The 19040-nt window shown below is 48.7% G+C and overlaps 1 protein-coding gene across 1 annotated transcript in view; it reads left to right on the top strand.

Annotated features, from left to right (window-relative positions):
* Positions 1–19040, top strand: part of LOC147733977 (adenosine deaminase 2-like) — a 525029-nt gene that overhangs the window by 108394 nt on the left and 397595 nt on the right. The window lies entirely within an intron of this gene.

The following is a 19040-nucleotide window of genomic DNA, read 5'->3' as shown; positions in this document are numbered from 1 at the left end:
AGTTTTTAAAAGATGGTGCCAAACAGCTAAAATCTCCCGGCTGTGCCTCAGGAGTAACTAGATTCTAAACGCGGCTCGTAAACATGCACCTGTACTTACCCCCGTGGGCTTGGGAGACTGGCCCGTAGACCCAGCGTAGTTGCTCTGTCCTCTCGCTCCTGTGTAGGAGCTCTGCCCTCCTGACCCAGTCTGGGTGGGACACGACTGTCAAGGCCGATACTAGACTGGCAAGCCACTGGCCGTGTGTGTGGATGCTGACGATTGAGTAGAGGACATCCACTGCATCCAGAGCTCTTGATCAACTTCCCCCCAGGGCTTATCCGGGTTGACACTAATCCTGGCCCTAAACTCCTCGTCGCAACTGAGCCACGTGAAACTACCGAAATGCATCTGCGCTATCCGGAAGATGTCCATATACTTAAGTAACGCTATTGCACGATCCAGATGTTTCTCACAATATATACTCGCGTAAATCAAAAACGCAGATTTCCAGTTCTCCATGTTAAACGGCACCCCTGGCCGCCTAGTCAGTTCCCATTCTTCCTCCTTGGAACCCTCCTTGGCCTGTATCTCCCTATGCAGGAGCTTGAATAAGTCTACATACTAATTTTTCCATATCCTCGACTTAGTCTACTCAGATAAATGCGACCCCAACGCCTTCGCCAAACCCATGTACGGTAATTTCTTGCGATGTTTGTCATCCCCTTTGTCCTCTTTCCCTTGTTGCTCATCCATCTTGCCTGTTTGTACGCTTGCTCCCACCAGTTGCTTACCCCCCCACACTGGGTCCACTGCTAGCTTGGCCAGCACTCCTGGGTCCCTCACAGGCCCCTTACTCACACCCACCGGCCGGCAGGCCTTCTTCTGCTCCCCTTTGGGGCCCTCATTCCATCCCGCCCACCATGCTCCTTCACCTGATAAAGTCATGGGCACCTCCCAGGCTTTTCCTCTGGCGTCAGCCATCTTCCTGCTCACCATCCAGCTACCGCTGGTGCTGGCCTGTGGCACCTGCAAAACACCAAGCTTTCCCATTGCCGCCTTAGCCCTTCCTCAATCTACACAGTCCTGCACCTCACCTTCTTCCAACTCATCACTGTCATCCTCATAATCCAGTTGTTCTTTCTTTCTTTCTTTCTTTCTTTATTTATTATTTATTTAGTGTATTTGTAGAGCGCAAAACCTGTCACTCAGAGGGCATCCTGGCGCTTTGATCAAGAAACCATAGACTTTTAACCGCTCAGACCATTTATAGAAACAGGTGGGTCTTTAGCGCTTTTCTAAATGGAAAGTAGTCCTTGTGGCTTCTCAAAGAAAGAGGCAGAGAGTTCCAAAGTTTGGCCGCTGCAACGCTAAAGGAGCGGCCACCCATCCTCACTCTATGAAACCTCGGAACTAAAAGGAGATGCGCCGAAGAAGAGCGGAGAGACCGCGAAGCGAAATACCAGGTAAACATCTTTTGCAAAGGAATAGGGCCCTGTTGGTGAATAGCTTTAAACACCAAGCACGTAGCTTTATATTGTACCCGCAGATGAACCGGGAGCCAATGTAGGTCTCTTAATGCGAGAGTGGAGGAACTGGACCTTGGGCTGGAGAGAGCCAGCTTGGCGGCCATGTTCTGCACCCGCTGTAGCTTACCGGTCAGATTTTTTGGGGCCTGCAAAAGAAGCCCATTGCAGTAGTCGAGGCGACTTAAGATAGTCCCACGAACTACTTCCGGCCTAGCTTGAGCGGGGAGAAGAGGCAAAACCTTGCGCAGCATGCGCAACAGCATCATACACGTAGAAGTGGTTTTGTTGACGTGTATGTCAAGCTGAAGGTTAGGGCCAAAGATCACCCCCAGATTACGGCTGAATCCGCCGCCAGTACTGGTTCAAGAAAGGTACTGGGCCAAAAGTTCTCTGGGAGTGCCCGCGGAATCCGGTCGATGGAACAGTGGAGCAACTCCGCCTTGGAGCTGTTGAATTGAAGGGAGTTAGCTTGTAACCAGTCCGCTGTGGCTGCCATGCAGTGGTGGAAAGTATCCAGCGAAACCGCATTATTCCCTTCCAGAGAAAAGACCAGCTGAGTGTCATCGGCATAGTTAAATGCCGAGACACCAAAAGATTTTATTAGCTGGACTAGAGGACGGAGGTACACGTTAAAAAGTATAGGGCTGATAGCCGAGCCCTGTGGCACCCCCTGTCCTACACTCCTTGGCTCAGAGCTGAATGGTGGGAGTGAAACCAACTGTTGCCTGCCACCAAGATACGATGTCAGCCCCCTCAGTGACCCCACACTCCTCCAGTCTCCTGACAAGGGTCCGATGGCAGACCGTGTCGAACGCGGCCGACATGTCGAGCAGCACTAAAAAGGCTGCCCGACCCCTGTCGACACGCGAACGAAGATTGTCCAACACGGTCACCAGCGCGGACTCCGTCCCGTGTCCGGGGCGGAAGCCAAACTGGTCCTCATCGAACCAGCCGATGTTCTCCAGGAAACCTGAGAGTGAGCGCGTCACCCATTTTTCCAGAATTTTAATCGGAAAGGGGAGCAAGCAGATAGGCCGGTAGTTGGAAAGACAGGCCGGGTCCAAAGTTGGCTTTTTAAGCAGGGGTGATACTACTGCTAATTTCCAGCATTCTGGCACCGATGCAGACTCCAAAGATTGGAGGCAGATCGAAAACAAAGGCAAAAAAAGATCTGCGTGGAAAGCCTTCCAGAATTTGGGGGGCAGTGGGTCGAGCGGGGACCCCGAGGACACCATATGTGCCACATTACAAAATTCCTCAAAGAAAGGGGAAGGAAAAGACCTTAGTTGGGGTCGACTGGAGGGGGTAGCCAGAGCTCCCAAACAAAGGTCAGGGACATACAGCTGGGGTCGACTGGGTGAACTGCCCGGAGCTCCCAGACCCAGGTCAGCACCACCCGTCTGGGGTCGACTGGGCAGACTAACCGGAGCTCCCGCGCCCAGGACTCCCGGTGTGCAACCAGAGCCGGTCGGCTGGAGTCGACTGGGTGAGCTGCCCGGAGCTCCCAGACTCGGGCCAGAGGCATCGGTCCGGAGTCGACTGGGCAGATCAACCTGAATTCCCATACCCGCCGTTCCTGAAAGAAGGGCAAGGACAGGCTACCGGGGTCGACTGGGTGGCACGGTCGGAGCTCCCAAGCCAGTGCTAAAAGCAGTTGGCTGGGGTCGACTGAACGAGCCAACCGGAGCTCCTGAATCGAAGGCAGTAGATGAAGGATACGTTAGGCCTTCTAGGATCTTAGCAGTCTTCCCCTCGAAAGCAGTGGCCAGCGAGTCACAGAGCGCCTGTGATGCACGGACCGTGTTAGCCGCACAGACAGGGGTGGACAAATCCCTGACAATTTTGAACAGGGCTTGGGATTTATTAGTCGCCTGAGTCAAGGAAGCTTCTAAGAAGGCCGCCTTGGCCCTCTTAATCTGTGCCTTGTAGTCTTTCAGTGCGAGCCTGTACGAGATTTTTGCCAGGGCGGAGTACTGCTTCCTCCACACTCTCTCAGCACGTTTACAGCTCAGCTTCACTTGTCGTAGCTCTTCCGTATACCAGGGAAAAGCCCTGTTCACTCTCCCTCTAGATTTACGGAGGGGCACCACCTTGTCAAGTGTATTGGTAATCGACCGACACAGCGAGGAATAACTTTCCTCCACCGAATTACTCAAGCGGAAATTAGCAGGTATTAGGGAGGGCCTAGGAGATGAGCTAAGCAGTCGGGACCAAGGTCTGCCCCATTTCGAAAGTCCTACCCCGGCGCCTTCGGTGGAATAATCTCCTAGACATAGGGAAAACGCCACGAGCGCATGATCAGTCCAACATTGGGCTAGGATGTCGTTAATCACTGCCGAATCGCCGTCAGCAAAAATCAAGTCCAAGATATGCCCGCCCCTATGTGTCGCCGAGCGGACCAGTTGCTGCAATTGGATATCAGCAAAAGCTTGGCAAAGAGACGTAAACGCTCCGTCTGCTGGGCCCCCCTGCCATAGGTTGAAGTCGCCCAGGACTAACAGCTTCGAATGGGTGTTAGATAAGTCATACATTAGATCGAGGAACTCTGGTAGAGAGGAAGCCGATCCCGGCGGCCGATAGCACAGCACACCCGAAATCAGTGCTTTCTCCATATCTTTAATGGAGAACCCCATCAATTCAAAGCCCAATACCTCGCTGATTTTAAGCTGGGAAAAACCCAGCCATTCACGATAGATAATACCAATCCCACCACCCCGGTTCTTCGGCCGAGGGGTGTGGATGATTTTAAAACCTGGGGGACAAGCCAAACCCAGTTCAACTAAACAGTCCTCTCGAATCCAGGTTTCGGTTAGGAATAGCACGTCAAGCCCTGACGAGTCGATCAGAAAGGCAATCTCAGTGTGGTGCTTACAGAGCAACCGAACATTGAGTAGCCCACAAGACAGGGGTTGAGATGGAGATAGAACGTAAGCCCTCTGTACGGGAGCCTGAGACGGTCTTAGTTCCAAAAGATCCGTCCGAGAGTAGACCAAGCGAGGGGGGTGCGGATAGCCAGAGGTAGCGGCCCTGTGCGCGCCCGATGCGCGAACGGGCGCAAACGGGCTTACCTCTGGCGCACCTCCAGCGCGCCTACGTCGCGCCCGCTGCGCGTGACCGCTGCGCGCCAGGTCTTCCATCTTTATGAGATATTCAACCGAGCGGAAGTCCGCCTCCAGCGTCCCTTGCCTACAGCAAGATGGCGCCCGGAGTGCTCCTTGCCTTCGCCCCAACCCAAGATGGCGGTCAGACCCGCTAGACTAACTGTATCCCGCCAAGTGCGGGTGAAAATACCATTTAGATGCAAGTAAGCCTGAGCTGAATTCCCCGGCCTAAGAATCCGGCCCTAAACGGTAAGAAGTAGCAGCGCGATCAATTGAGCCCTTTAATAGCTCTATAGCGTAATGCACGCGGCGCAGTTAAAATTTTAAAAACAACACAGTAAAATAGCCACAGCAGTTTCAAGCGTGCTGGTGCAGGATCTAACCTGTGCAGCAGTCTGGCAGCTCTTATAAGCTTACCAAAATGCGGAAGTCCACCTCCAGCGTCCCTTGCCTACAGCAAGATGGCGCCCGGAGTGCTCCTCGCCTTCGCCCCAACCCAAGATGGCGGTCGGACCCGCTAGACTAACTGTATCCCGCCAAGTGCGGGTGAAAATACCATTTAGATGCAAGTAAGCCTGAGCTGAATTCCCCGGCCTAAGAATCCGGCCCTAAACGGCTCACCATCAACAGGCGCCCCCAGCACCTCCTACACTGCTCTCTTCAGACCTTTCCCTTTCACACCAGGCACTACCTCACATTCCGGTGTCGCTGATGCCTGCTCCCTCAGTGGAGGGCAGGCAGCCGCAGAATCCCTGCTGCTTCCGCCCGGCACCTAGGGCCCGTCTTGCGGCAGGTCGGCCCACCCATGCCTCTACCAGCCTCCACTGCTGGCTTGTGCCCTCCTAAATCGTCTAAGCCTGAGGGGGCCCCAGCATCATCAGGTCTCTGAGCCGTCACGGCAGTCCCAGCCCCAACACAGTGGGCCTCACCTCGTCAACCCAAACCCATTTGCCTCGTGTCCCTGAGGCTCCTCGGCTGGGTCTTGGCCCTACTTTCTCCACAAAACTGTGTGCCGGGGTCCCATCCCCCCGTGCACACACCCTGACCTGCGTCCGTGGCTGTGCACAATGCCTGCCACTTCATCTCAGTCTCCTGGATAATGCGCCGCTGATCGTGTATCTTATCCTCCAGGGACATGCCTGCCCATCTAGCTGCTGAGGGCGCAAGGCCCAGATCACTGGTACTCGGCCCCGGGCCCGTGAAGTGCCAGGGGCACTGCCACCTTGGGCCTCAACAGGGCGATGTTGTGTGTTGACCTTCAGAGGCCCCAGCCCCTTGCCCCCTTGTATAGCCAGTCCCTTCCCAGGTCTGCATGAGAGGTCGACAGGCTGTTTGCCCGTACACCCCTCCTCACCCCCCAAGGACTTGCTGCCTGATAACAAGAGGGCAAAATCCTCGTTCACAGGCTCACCCCAGTAACTTGCATCCTCCTCACTCCTCACTGTCTTCCCCCAATTCCCAGGTTACATCCTCCAGCACTTGTCTGCTATCCTCCGGTGTCATAGACACGCTGGGGGCACTTCCAGCTGCCTCCTCCTCAGTTGAGTGCTGCCCTGCCATCATTTCCTCGCCCCTCCCCACCGGCCCTGCCGTCATGGCAGAGGTGGCTGCATCACCTCCTATGCACACGGGGAGGTTCTTACGTCGTCCCCTGCGCTTCCCAGGCTCGGATGGCATTGACCCCCGGCACAGCCCAGACATACCTCTTTTGGGCAGTAGTAGCTCTTTTTGGCATGCCACCACCGCCACAGCAACCCCCGCAGACATGGACCTAGACGTGCGGGACATCCTGACCCACATCTGGTCCAGAACCCTGGGCCGTATGAGATCCGCTCTCCTGGCTAGGCCCAGGACTTGCAAGGCGGCGCAGACCGCCACTGCATCTGGTTCCGCTATCCTCACATGCACAGAGAGTGCACCGCTCTCAGGGGACACACGCTGGTCATAATGACGGGGTGAATAATGGGGGCACTGCAGACTCTGGAAATAATGCACAACCAGGTCCACTGGCTGCGTGACGTATCCGCTCCAACCGACAAATTGGGCGTAGGGACTTCCTACGCTAACCTAACTACCAACACTGCACTCCAACTTTCTACACCCTTCCCTGATGGCACTGAGGGCAGGAAGAGGATGTAACTTCCTATCCTGCCCCCTATAAACCCTAATCTTAACCCCTCCACTGAACCCACCCAACACCCTGTTCTCAATCTTGTGCGAAGACCCCGGGGGAAGACTGGTCTGCCGACCTTACTTCCCTCGGGGGCCGCATTCAGAAGCGAAAAGTTTTCTACCCCAGATATCTCAGTGGCAGTGCGTCGAGCGCCGTCACACACGTTCTTGGATGGCCTACGATCATACCCTGCCTTCAGACGCCTTTGGACTGCTCGTACCCTGGGGCCACCGAGGAGAGAGGCCCGTAAGATCAACTGCACCCTGCTCTCACTGAGGGGATCTGGCCATAGACGGGGCATTACTTCCTATGAATGGATCTGCGTGCCAGGGGGAGATACAAAGACTTTGTGGATGCCCTGGTGACCCAAGGCAATAAACACACACATATATCGTGTGCCACACTAGAGCACCGTGTGAGTTGGCAGGTATGGCATACAGTCAGTTACCTACAGGTGCAAAGGTCTGCCCTTGTAAAATAAAAGGGGTGCAAATCTCGCTCCGGTGGGGGCAGGGCACAAGTCCTAAAAAAAGAAGTGGGGGGATGCTGTCACCTTTACAAACTGTAACAGTTGTAACATCATTTATGCAATATTCTGTCCATGTAATCTTATATATGTGGGCCAGACAAAACAGAAAATCAAGCTGCGAATATCCCAACATCGCAGTCGCATTAGGTGCAAAACACTGAATGCACCCCTAGTTGAACATTTTTTAGACAAAGGACATACTGAAAACGAGATCCGTTGGACTGTGATCACACAAGTCATCATTCCACCCAGGGGCGGCGATCTTACCCGTATGCTCAACAGAGAAGAATTGAAATGGATTTTGAAAAAGGACAGTTTGAATTCGGGTCTGAACCTGCAGGAGGAATGGACTGCTCTAATTTGAACTCCTTTTGACACTCATGAAACGGTTGTGTCCAAACGACTTGTGCAACGCACTATGCACCTTTATGAATCCCGTTTTCCAAAAAGTGCTGATCAATGATTCATAAAACTGTCACTTTGCACTATGTACCACTGTAAATACACATCTCCCAAGATGGCCGCCACAACGTGCACCCCTCGTCTATGTCTATGCCCAAAGCCTCGCTGACACTGACCAATCAGCGCCCTATCACTCCTATTTCACTTCCTTGTTCGATTGCACGAGCACGCCAGGGAACACTTCCAAAGACCGACTAAAACAGTGAGTCACCAGCAGCCGAGGGCACCGCTCCCAGGATCAAGCATTGCGTACAAGGTTCTTATTTTGTCCCCCCTTTTCCAACAGGCTTACCCTGGCGTCGCCCGATTACGATTGTGTAACGTGGCAACCCTCGGCTTAATTGGGTAAGAATCATTGCATGGCACTCGTTCCTTGCCGAGACTTGGCTTCAATCACGTTAACCTTAATGTTATTTTCCCTATGTAGGACTGCTGGTCCGGGCCTTTTTGCTTATCCTTACGGCAAAATAATACCATTACGCTTCCTCGGTAAGCACCTTATGTCTTGACGTACCGCCGCTACATAGGCACATATTCCGTATCACTCTCTCCCACAACTTGTGTTACGCCCCTATGCCAAGATCGCTCGGGCACTACCGTACTAGGCACCAAAATCCGTTCCTAGCACGTAATCCACTATGTTGACTAGCCTGTCCCACTGCGACTAGTAGTTCGCTGTTCCGAACCTTAATTCTTCCGCGGCACAACCTCGCTTCCTCCGCGGCACAACCCTGCTTCCTCGCCCACTTGCGAGCATGTACCAACACCACTCGCGTTGTGACTACACCACTTGGAAACCCTGAAATACCCTCACCTCGTAAAAAGTTGAATGCACTCTTCACAATGAGTCACTTGTTCCAAAATAATTAAGTATCCTGTCCTTAAAATATGTATTTTTCTTTTCTTTACTCCTTTTCTTTCAGGCATTTTGAGGTTTTAGCGATTAAGGCAATTATTGATTGTCCTGATGATGGTTCCCATGACCCTTTAGGGGGACCAAAACGCCGTCGACTTGTCTAGCACCTTATACAAATACTTGATTGCTAACTACTGTAATGGTGCTGTTTGACATTTTCTGCATAATTTGAATGTAAACAGAAAAACGCTTGTCTGCCTTAAAAACCTTCTATTTCTCACCATCTGTAACCACCCGCGAGTGTTGGGCACAGGCTTGTGTACCACACGGGTGTACTGTGGAAGGTATCTTCGTTTTATTGGAATTACTGTTTATTAAGTAAACTTGAATGACCGCTGTCCGGCTGGACATGTCACTCCAAATATAGATCTGATTTTGTCTATATTTATTGATCTTACATTATGGAATGCATGGGACCACTGTTGTTTGAATGATTATGTTCCCCGAGGTCCCCTGCTGACTGAATTGGGGCCCCTTGTTGTTGCTAATATAACTGTGCGCAATCGACTGATTGCAAGGGCTTTGTCTCCTTTCCGCTTCTCCTAAGTGGTCACTGGCCTCCCTACCTGTGCACGAGCGGTTTCCCTCTACTCATCACCCTTCTCCCTCCTTCACTGTAATGTCTGACACAGCTCCTCTATATTCACTTGAATATATTAATAAAATCTGTGCAGGACCTTCCCTGTTCACTGACCAAGAAGAACCTAATGCTACAAGTAGCACCAGTTTATTTGAGGAACTAGAAAAACAAAAAAAGAAGCATGCACGATTAGAATTGATGACCCTTATGCTTACCCAATATTTCAAATCTAACACCATTCCACTTGGCCTTCAAGTCAGAAACATTCCTGGTGTTTTCACTGACAATCCCAAGTACATAACAGGCTTTAGTAGTATTGGTACCACTTGCTCTAGGCATTGGTTAGTCCTAGGAATAGAAACTGCAGGTGAAGAACTTAAAAAATTGGAGGACATCATTAAGGACTTAGAGAAACAAATAACTGATGATAAAACGATCACTGACATAAAGGCCCTACTTGAAAAATTTGAGAAAACAGTTTCAGAATTTCATCGTATTTAACAAAATAAAAAATCTAATAAGGTTAAGAAAGACATTAAAATCTTCACCCTTGAACGTACTTATCCTTATTTACAAAAAGATTTTTATACGAATCGTAATTTCTACCCTCACTAACAAACCCCAAGATCCTGGGGACGTTTCAACAAAAGAAACACTGTGGTAGGCTTTACTGATTCTTCAGCTGACTCATCTGACAGCTCAGACCCGGGTGAGGGCGGAAGTGGCCCTACACGCAACCAGACTCCTTTTTTATCCAGAGGCAACTCAGAACCTCAAAAGAAAGGGAGGGTCAAACAACAACAAAGATGGCGCAACCCTTCAGGAGAGCGCCAGACCAGACACAAATTTTATCAATGGTAACAAATACCATAAATCCTGACATTATCCCTATCCTTAATATCTCTAACCATATACTCTACACTCAGGAGTTATCTATCCTAAGCAAAGGCTTATCCTTTGTCCCAACCACCTATCCGAACTTTCTGAACCTCCATTCTGAATTATTTGGCTTTTTTCGTAAATTGAGACTTCGTTCCTATTTCGAACTTAATCCTTCAGAACCTAAAAGTGTGACGACTCCATTTCGACCACCATCAACCTTTTCACCTACATCCAATATGATTCCAAAAGAAATCATCACTTTTGAAAAGGTTATTCTTAAGGAAATCTCAAATATTGAGAAATCCCATCTCTTCATACCTTACAATATCTCTTTGGAAGAAAAGTCTGCAATCAGTCGCCTCAAAAATAATACCAAGTTGATCATTAAATCAGCGGATAAAGGTGGTGGGATAGTTCTGCAAGACATTGACAACTATAAAAGTGAGCTCCAACGTCAGGTATCCAACACTGACTATTATTGTAGATTACCCTGTAACCCCTCCAAAGATATTCAAAACTTAATTAAAGTTATCACTATGGAAGCTCTGGAGAGTGGTTTTATAAGTAAACATGAATATAATTTTTTGAACATTACTAATCCCAGAACTCCTGTGATTTACACGCTGCCTAAAATCCACAAAAGAATGGATAACCCTCCGGGTAGGCCAATAGTGTCTGGTTGTGGGTCGGTGTTAGAACCACTGGGCCATTATGTCAACTTCTTCCTGAAGGATTTTGTGCCGGTAACTGAATGTTACATTAGAGACAGCATGCATATGATTAATTTCATTGAAAACTATCCTTTTAATCCTGCAAATGAGACTCTATGCACACTAGACGTAGAGGGGCCGATTCACAGAACTAACTTAAGACAAAATCCTAAACTTACTACTTTTGGTATTCACAGAAGTTAGGATTTTGTCTTAAGATTGTCTTAAGACAAACTTAAGACAGACTTAAGAAAAAATACTAACTTAAGTCTGTCTTAAGTCTGTCTTAAGACAAACTTAAGACAAAATCTTAACTTCTGTGAATACCAAAAGTAGTAAGTTTAGGATTTTGTCTTAAGTTAGTTCTGTGAATCAGGCCCAGAGTCTCTATACACTAATATCACTCAGAAAGACTCATTACTTGTAATGGAAAGCATACTTAACACCAGGACATATCCCCATAGGGTACCTACTCTGTTCATATTACAACTCTTGGAGATCTGCCTCACTCAAAACTTTTTTCTTTATGACTCACAATATTACCAGCAGGTGCGTGGCACTTCCATGGGGGCGATTTTTGCCCCCAATCTAGCGTTCCTATGTATGGATTGGCTCGAAACTAATACCATTCTCTCTAGAAGTAACCCATTCCATCAGGGACTACACACCTGGAAGCGCTACATAGACGATATCTTCCTAATCTGGGGTGGTTCTACTGAAGATTTCCCAGGACTTCTACACTGGTTGAATAACAATTGCAATGGCCTCACTTTTACTCTGACCCATAGCCAAAATAGCATTCCCTTCTTAGATCTGACCATCCAACACCATGATGGGATATTATACACGTCCCTTTTCCATAAACCGACGGAAAGAAACCCCCTGCTTAGTTACAACAGCTGTCACCCCAGGGCCTTAAAGGACAGTTTGCCGTATTCACAATTTCTCAGGCTAAGAAGAAACTGTTTTAAGAAAGAGGATTATTTCATTGAAGCCAATATCCTATTCGATAAGCTCAGGACTAGAGGCTACCCTAGGCGCTTAATAAAAAACTCAATGAAAAGAGCCTGGTATTATCCCCGGGACACTCTTCTAGAACCCAAACCCAAAGAAACTTCGGAGAAAATAGTATGTGTCACCACCTTCTCCACCATATCCAACCGTGTGAAACAGTGTATAAAAAAGAACTGGCACATATTGAACTCAGGTCCCCTCAATTGGGAAACTCCCCTCTTCGCTTTCAAGAAAAGCAAAAATCTTAAGGACCAACTTGTAAGGGCAGTTTTACCCCCTACAAATGGGAAAAATACTACACTCCATGATCATTGGTCATTACCCCCCCTACGTGGTCATTCCAAATGTGGGTCTTGTGTGATATGTGATTTTTCAATTGACTGTAAGGAATTTGTTTATAAAGATGTAAAAAATGAACTGCGCACCTTTACAAACTGTAACAGTTGTAACATCATTTATGCAATCTTCTGTCCATGTAATCTTATATATGTGGGCCAGACAAAACAGAAAATCAAGCTGCGAATATCCCAACATCGCAGTCGCATTAGGTGCAAAACACTGAATGCACCCCTAGTTGAACATTTTTTAGACAAAGGACATACTGAAAACGAGATCCGTTGGACTGTGATCACACAAGTCATCATTCCACCCAGGGGCGGCGATCTTACCCGTATGCTCAACAGAGAAGAATTGAAATGGATTTTGAAAATGGACAGTTTGAATTCGGGTCTGAACCTGCAGGAGGAATGGACTGCTCTAATTTGAACTCCTTTTGACACTCATGAAACGGTTGTGTCCAAACGACTTGTGCAACGCACTATGCACCTTTATGAATCCCGTTTTCCAAAAAGTGCTGATAAATGTTTCATAAAACTGTCACTTTGCACTATGTGCCACTGTAAATAAACATCTCCCAAGATGGCCGCCACAACGTGCACCCCTCGTCTATGTCTATGCCCAAAGCCTCACTGACACTGACCAATCAGCGCCCTATCACTCCTATTTCACTTCCTTGTTCGATTGCACGAGCACGCCAGGGAACACTTCCAAAGACCGACTAAAACGGTGAGTCACCAGCAGCCGAGGGCACGCTCCCAGGATCAAGCATTGCGTACAAGGTTCTTATTTTGTCCCCCCTTTTTCAACAGGCTTACCCTGGCGTCGCCCGATTACGATTGTGTAACTTGGCAACTCATGGCTTAATTGGGTAAGAATCATTGCATGGCACTCGTTCCTTGCCGAGACTTGGCTTCAATCACGTTAACCTTAATGTTATTTTCCCTATGTAGGGCTGCTGGTCCGGGCCTTTTTGCTTATCCTTACGGCAAAATAATACCATTACGCTTCCTCTGTAAGCACCTTATGTCTTGATGTACCGCCGCTACATAGGCACATATTCCGTATCACTCTCTCCCACAACTTGTTTTACGCCCCTATGCCAAGATCGCTCGGGCACTACCGTACTAGGCACGAAAATCCGTTCCTAGCACGTAATCCACTACGTTGACTAGCCTGTCCCACTGCGACTAGTAGTTCGCTATTCCGAACCTTAATTCTTCCGCGGCACAACCTCGCTTCCTCCGCGGCACAACCCTGCTTCCTCGCCCACTTGCGAGCATTTACCACCACTCGCGCTGTGACTACACCACTTGGAAACCCTGAAATACCCTCACCTCGTAAAAAGTTGAATGCACTCTTCACAATGAGTCACTTGTTCCAAAATAATTAAGTGTCCTGTCCTTAAAATATGTATTTTTCTTTTCTTTACTCCTTTTCCTTTCAGGTATTTTGAGGTTTTAGCGATTAAGGCAATAATTGATTGTCCTGATGATGGTTCCCATGACCCCTTAGGGGGACCGAAACACCGTCGACTTGTCTAGCACAAATACTTGATTGCTAACTACTGTAATGGTGTTGTTTGACATTTTCTGCATAATTTCAATGTAAACAGAAAAACGCTTGTTTGCCTTAAAAACCTTCTATTTCTCACCATCTGTAACCACCCCGCGAGTGTTGGGCACAGGCTTGTGTACCACACGGGTGTACTGTGGAAGGTATCTTTGTTTTATTGGAATTACTGTTTATTAAGTAAACTTGAATGACCGCTGTCCAGCTTGACATGTCACTCCAAATATAGATCTGATTTTGTCTATATTTATTGGTCTTACATTATGGAATGCATGGGACCACTGTTGTTTGAATGGTCACTGGAAGTGACGTCACGACAGGAAGTAACGTCACAAAAGGGGGCTTGCACCATCGGGCTCGTTGCCTAACCTCGCTCACCCCTTTGATGCGATTGCATCTGAGAAGCCAGTGCATGAGCAGCGTGCTTTGAGCTCCGATCTCTTCCCAGAGAGGCCAAAGAGTGAGATCCAGCTGTTTGGCAGGGGGGACGGCGTCCACCCGATAAAATAAGTGGGGGGACGCCATCCACCCGCGTGGTACCCCGACTCAAGCCCTGGGTGGGGGGCTCCCGTGGGACTTTCGGCCAAACATGGAACATTCCCTCTCTAGTAAGTGATTTTAAGTCCCCCTCCCTCCACCAAGCTCCAGAATTGAAGCACAGCATACTTTAGAAACAGGGCAGTGCAGGCCTGTCAGGAAGGGGATGTAGGAACTGAAAGCAGAAGGGACCACGCGCTGGGCGTGAGTGGGGGGGAGGGGAGAGTAGAAAATACGGACTGACCAGAGAAATGAACAAGTGCAGACACGGGAGAAATAAGAGAGCAGAGAATGGAGGAGAGAGAGGGAAGGAAAACAGGCCACTGGGAGATGTAGGTGATGCCTCATGAGGACTTGCAAGGCCACTACAACCGTTTCTTTGGAGGTGTGGGGTTAACACCCTACTGAGTCTTTAAAGATATATGCACTCAACCTATCCGGTTGCAAACTTAAACAGGGCCGAACAATAGCCTGTCATGTCCACACTCGTCTCTGTAGTGAGGGGGGAGGGCACTCCTACATATTGTAGCAGAGGCTAAAGAAATGAGCACAGACACCCAAAAAGATGCAGACCCGTAAGCGATGGACTTGGACAGAGACCCCCACAGTGACGCAGAGTCCAAAATGACGGAGAACCAAAATGACGCAGAACCCAAAACGATGGACAGGCAAACATACCCAAAGTGATAGGCAGGCACCCCTCAAAATGACGCAGACCTCCTAAGGGATGAGAGAAGGGCCGCCGTGCTTCCTAGCTGTGCCCCCCCATACAGGAGCATGTGTTCAATAATTCATTTTCCGGCCTCCTACACATTTTTAACTCTCCCTGGAACACGTCACTTAGCCCTGTTTACACCATCGCACTAATGTGCAGACAGGAGTACTGCCTGAGTGACGTGTTGAGGCAAAGACATCGGCAGCGTGAGGTACTGAGGTACTGCATACAGGGGCCAAAGGGCTCATGTCACATGGGCCACCCCCAGACAGTCCCTGATGAGGTGGGGTGGCTCAGAGTCACCAGAGAAGGGTGCGGGCGGAGAGAGGGTGCATTCACGCACCTGAGAGAGGTCCCCCTGCCAGCGAGGTGAAGCAACATCCAAGGCCAGGAGAGCGTGAGAACTCACTCAACAAGGACACCCCTCCAACACAGAGGAGAGTGAGTGACCCCATACCTGACCAGGGCCCACCTCCAACACAGAGGGGAGGGAGTGACCAGGACACCCCTCCAACACAGAGGAGAGGGAGTGACCAGGCCACACCTTCATGGGGAGGGGAGTGACTAACCTCACACCTGACCAGGACACATCTACAACACAGAGGAGAGGGAGTGACCAAGACACACCTTCATTTGGAGGGGAGTGACTACCCTCACTCCTGTAATATATAATGTAACAACAAGAGAGAGAGGGAAAGAGGCACTCTTAGACCCCCTGTAGATCAATAAATAACAACAAAAGAGTGACTATAGTACAACCAGGGAACACCTGGTTAAACAAAACAGCAAAGGGCAAAAGTACTGCCCATTGAAGCGCCTGTTAATTGAAGATACAGTTCGCCTCGATATTCAAAATACATTTCTTTCAATGCCAGAGTGGCACATTCAACGACAAACTTCTTGGGCATGATGTAATCCCAATTGCTGTTTGCCAAGGTGGCCTCAATCACTCTGATGGTAGAATCCTGTGGGATACAGGTATAGAGACTCTCTACATCTAGTGTCACCAGGTAAGTAGGATCTTCTGGAATCTCAATATCTTAGAGTAGAGCAAGCAAACTTTTTGTGTCTCTCAGATAGGTACTTGTGGCTTGGATCACAGTTTCAAGAAAAAATCACAATATTGCGACAATGGTTCCAGCAGGGAGCCCATACCTGACACTATGGGTCTCCCTGGTGGTGGCATCCTGTTCTTATGAGTTTTCGGCAAGGTGTAGAAATATGGTATAATACCCTTGCTGGTGGTGGGAAACTCGGCCTCATGTTTGGTGATGTGTCCAAGTCCTTCTGCCTCGTTCACTAGGATTGCACTTTTACAGCATGGGACAGAAATGCCTTTATTTTGTTTGTAACCTGCGTTATGTTTCGCAATTGACATATGGATAAATACATGTTTGCCTTTTTGTTGATCCTTTGTTGCAGCTCTAATGGTCTACGATTCTACCAGAGACCACACCGGTATAACCGTGAGTTGTACTACACAAATTGTTCCTCTGGTTAGGGTGCGCCTTAAGGTGAGCATACCGCCGTGGAACACATAGTAAGTCCTGAAGAATGCTTAGCTAATAGCATAAACAAGCAGAAACATGCTGACTAATTTTACACACTAAAATCGGATGTTACTGGCCACACTAACGAGCTAGTCTACATCCGTCTCACTTATTTTAACGGTCATTGGTCAGCCTTTAATAAACTAGTTGATAGGCTAGAACCAGCACTTGAACATCCTGCTCTGCTGTAAACCAGGCGTTGAAGCACACCAGGGAGGCATTCGGCCTCTCTGGCGGAACCCTATGATGAAGCACGTCACCGACCAAGTCTGTGACTGAGGGTTCTTTTACAAACACTGGTTTTGCCCTTTGCTGTTTTGTTTAACCAGGTGTTCCCTGGTTGTACTATAGTCACTCTTTTGCTGTGGTTTATTAACCTCACACCTGTCCAGGACACCCCTCCAACACAGAGGAGAGGGAGTGACCAGGACACACCTACATGGGGAGGGGAGAGTGACGTCACATCTGACCAGGACACACCTACAACACAGGGGAGAGGGAGTGACCCGGACACCTTCAGTGGGGAAGGGAGAGAGTGACATCACACCGGACCAGGGCACACCTAAAACACAGAGTAGAGGGAGTGACCAGGACACACCTTCATTGGAGAAGGGAGTGACTAACCTCACACCTGACCAGGACTCACCTCCAAAACAGAGGAGAGGTAGTGACCAGGACACACCTTCATTCGGAGGGGAGAGTGACGTTTTTCCGATCTGCCCTAGCTGCAAGCTGTGGGTTTACTCCCCCCCCCCCCACCCCCGGTCTGACGCTTTGGCCTCTGCTCAGTTACTATTCGTGCTGTGTGGTTGCTCCCTGCCCCTTTCTCTTAAAAGATGCTACGGTTGCCAGAGAGCACTGTGTTCGTAGCTTTTCTTTCACATACTATAGGTTTAAGACGGAATCTCAGCGCTGTCTGACATTAATAAGCCCCCACTCTTCAGTGGTGGTAGTGACTCAAACACTTGGGGCCCAAAGGCAGTAACCCCCCCTCGTGTACCGAGTTTATCCACTTTCACTGTCTCTCTCGTATAAGTCCACGACACCTTTTGACCTGGCACGCAAAGAATGTGTGGTGTGAAGGAGCCCCTCTTGGCCCCCGTCGCCGAAACTGTCCCAAGTTAGACTTAATCCTTCTAAGAGAAGGTAAGATCAGGTAAGGATTCCAGAAGCAGAGACACTATTGTAGCCAGACACAATAAATTAATTTGAGGCGCCAAGAACCAACAAGCTGTCGGAGTTGGGAAAAAAATAGTGCACAGTAGATAATGAGTGTGTAAAGTCGCAAGTGTGAGATCCAATCCCGGTGGGCGGGGCTAAAAGGAGACAAGACGGCAACAAGGAGGGACTAAGAAGCCTCCTTTTCAATCGTGAGCCTGCGTTTTGCCTGCAGGATGACGCCAGCGAATGAGGAAGATGAGAGGGGATTCAACTCCGCCTCCGAGAGCTTTGGACTCTGTATTGATTCCAAGAAGCTCTTGTATGACGAGTGAAGTGCATGCGCGCTGCTTTCGCCAGTCAAGACCTAAAAAAAGTACATGCCAGTGTTACAACCAAGTAAAAGGCCCAGTAACCATAGGAGGATACAAATGACAACATGGCCGAATTTAGGAGGGACTGACAAGCCTCATAATGAATCAGAAGAAAGCATTTACAAAGGACAAACACAGAAACCAATGAAAAATAAGGGCGGATGAGTGGGCAAAGCTTCTCTCCATATACTACTACAGCTTTTCGCAGAGCAGTGCTTGCGTGCTCGCTCACGCTTGACTTAAAAAGGTAGCATTAAGAGTTGGCCTGTTTAATTGTCTCTCTTTTCAGAGACATGCTTTTAATGTTTTCGATTTGTTATGTGACAACCACTAGGATGTCCTGTTTCTTATAGAAACATCGCTCTGCCCCTGATGTAGCCCTTGCCATCCCACAGGACCTTTCCATTAAACATCTAAAATACAATAATAAAATCGGTGGTGGGATTGCTTTGATACATCTGACATATATGCCAGGTGCTATGTCCAAGCTTAGCAACAATGACACAATAGATAGAGGGTATGCTGTGTTTGTCATTTTTGTTTACCTAATGGAAAATGACAACAATTTGATATCATGAATTCTTGATTTAATTCAACATAATAGTATTTCTTCATTACAATATTCTTCTTTTGAACATATATCTCATTCACTGTCAGTTTAAATGGATAAGAGGGGTTGGTGATGGTATGATCATTATTTAAGAAGCATACTCAGTAGTCATACCCATTAAACACTCTTGTGCTGGTATTCCAAGGCATACTGGGGGTCTTACCAAAAACCTGATGATATTCATAATATTAGTAGGTTGGAAGGAGGAGGGAAGAGTTGAATAGGTTTTGTAGTGATAGGTTGTAGATATGCTAGTGAAGTATTCCACAAGGAATGTTTTCTGGGAAAAGTTGCGTTGAATTTGCATTTCTCT

Source organism: Lissotriton vulgaris, chromosome 1_2, assembly GCF_964263255.1.
Source record: "Lissotriton vulgaris chromosome 1_2, aLisVul1.2, whole genome shotgun sequence".
Lineage (NCBI taxonomy): Eukaryota > Metazoa > Chordata > Amphibia > Caudata > Salamandridae > Lissotriton > Lissotriton vulgaris.
Note: the sequence above shows the minus strand (reverse complement) of the source record. Positions and strands in the feature narration are given on the sequence as shown.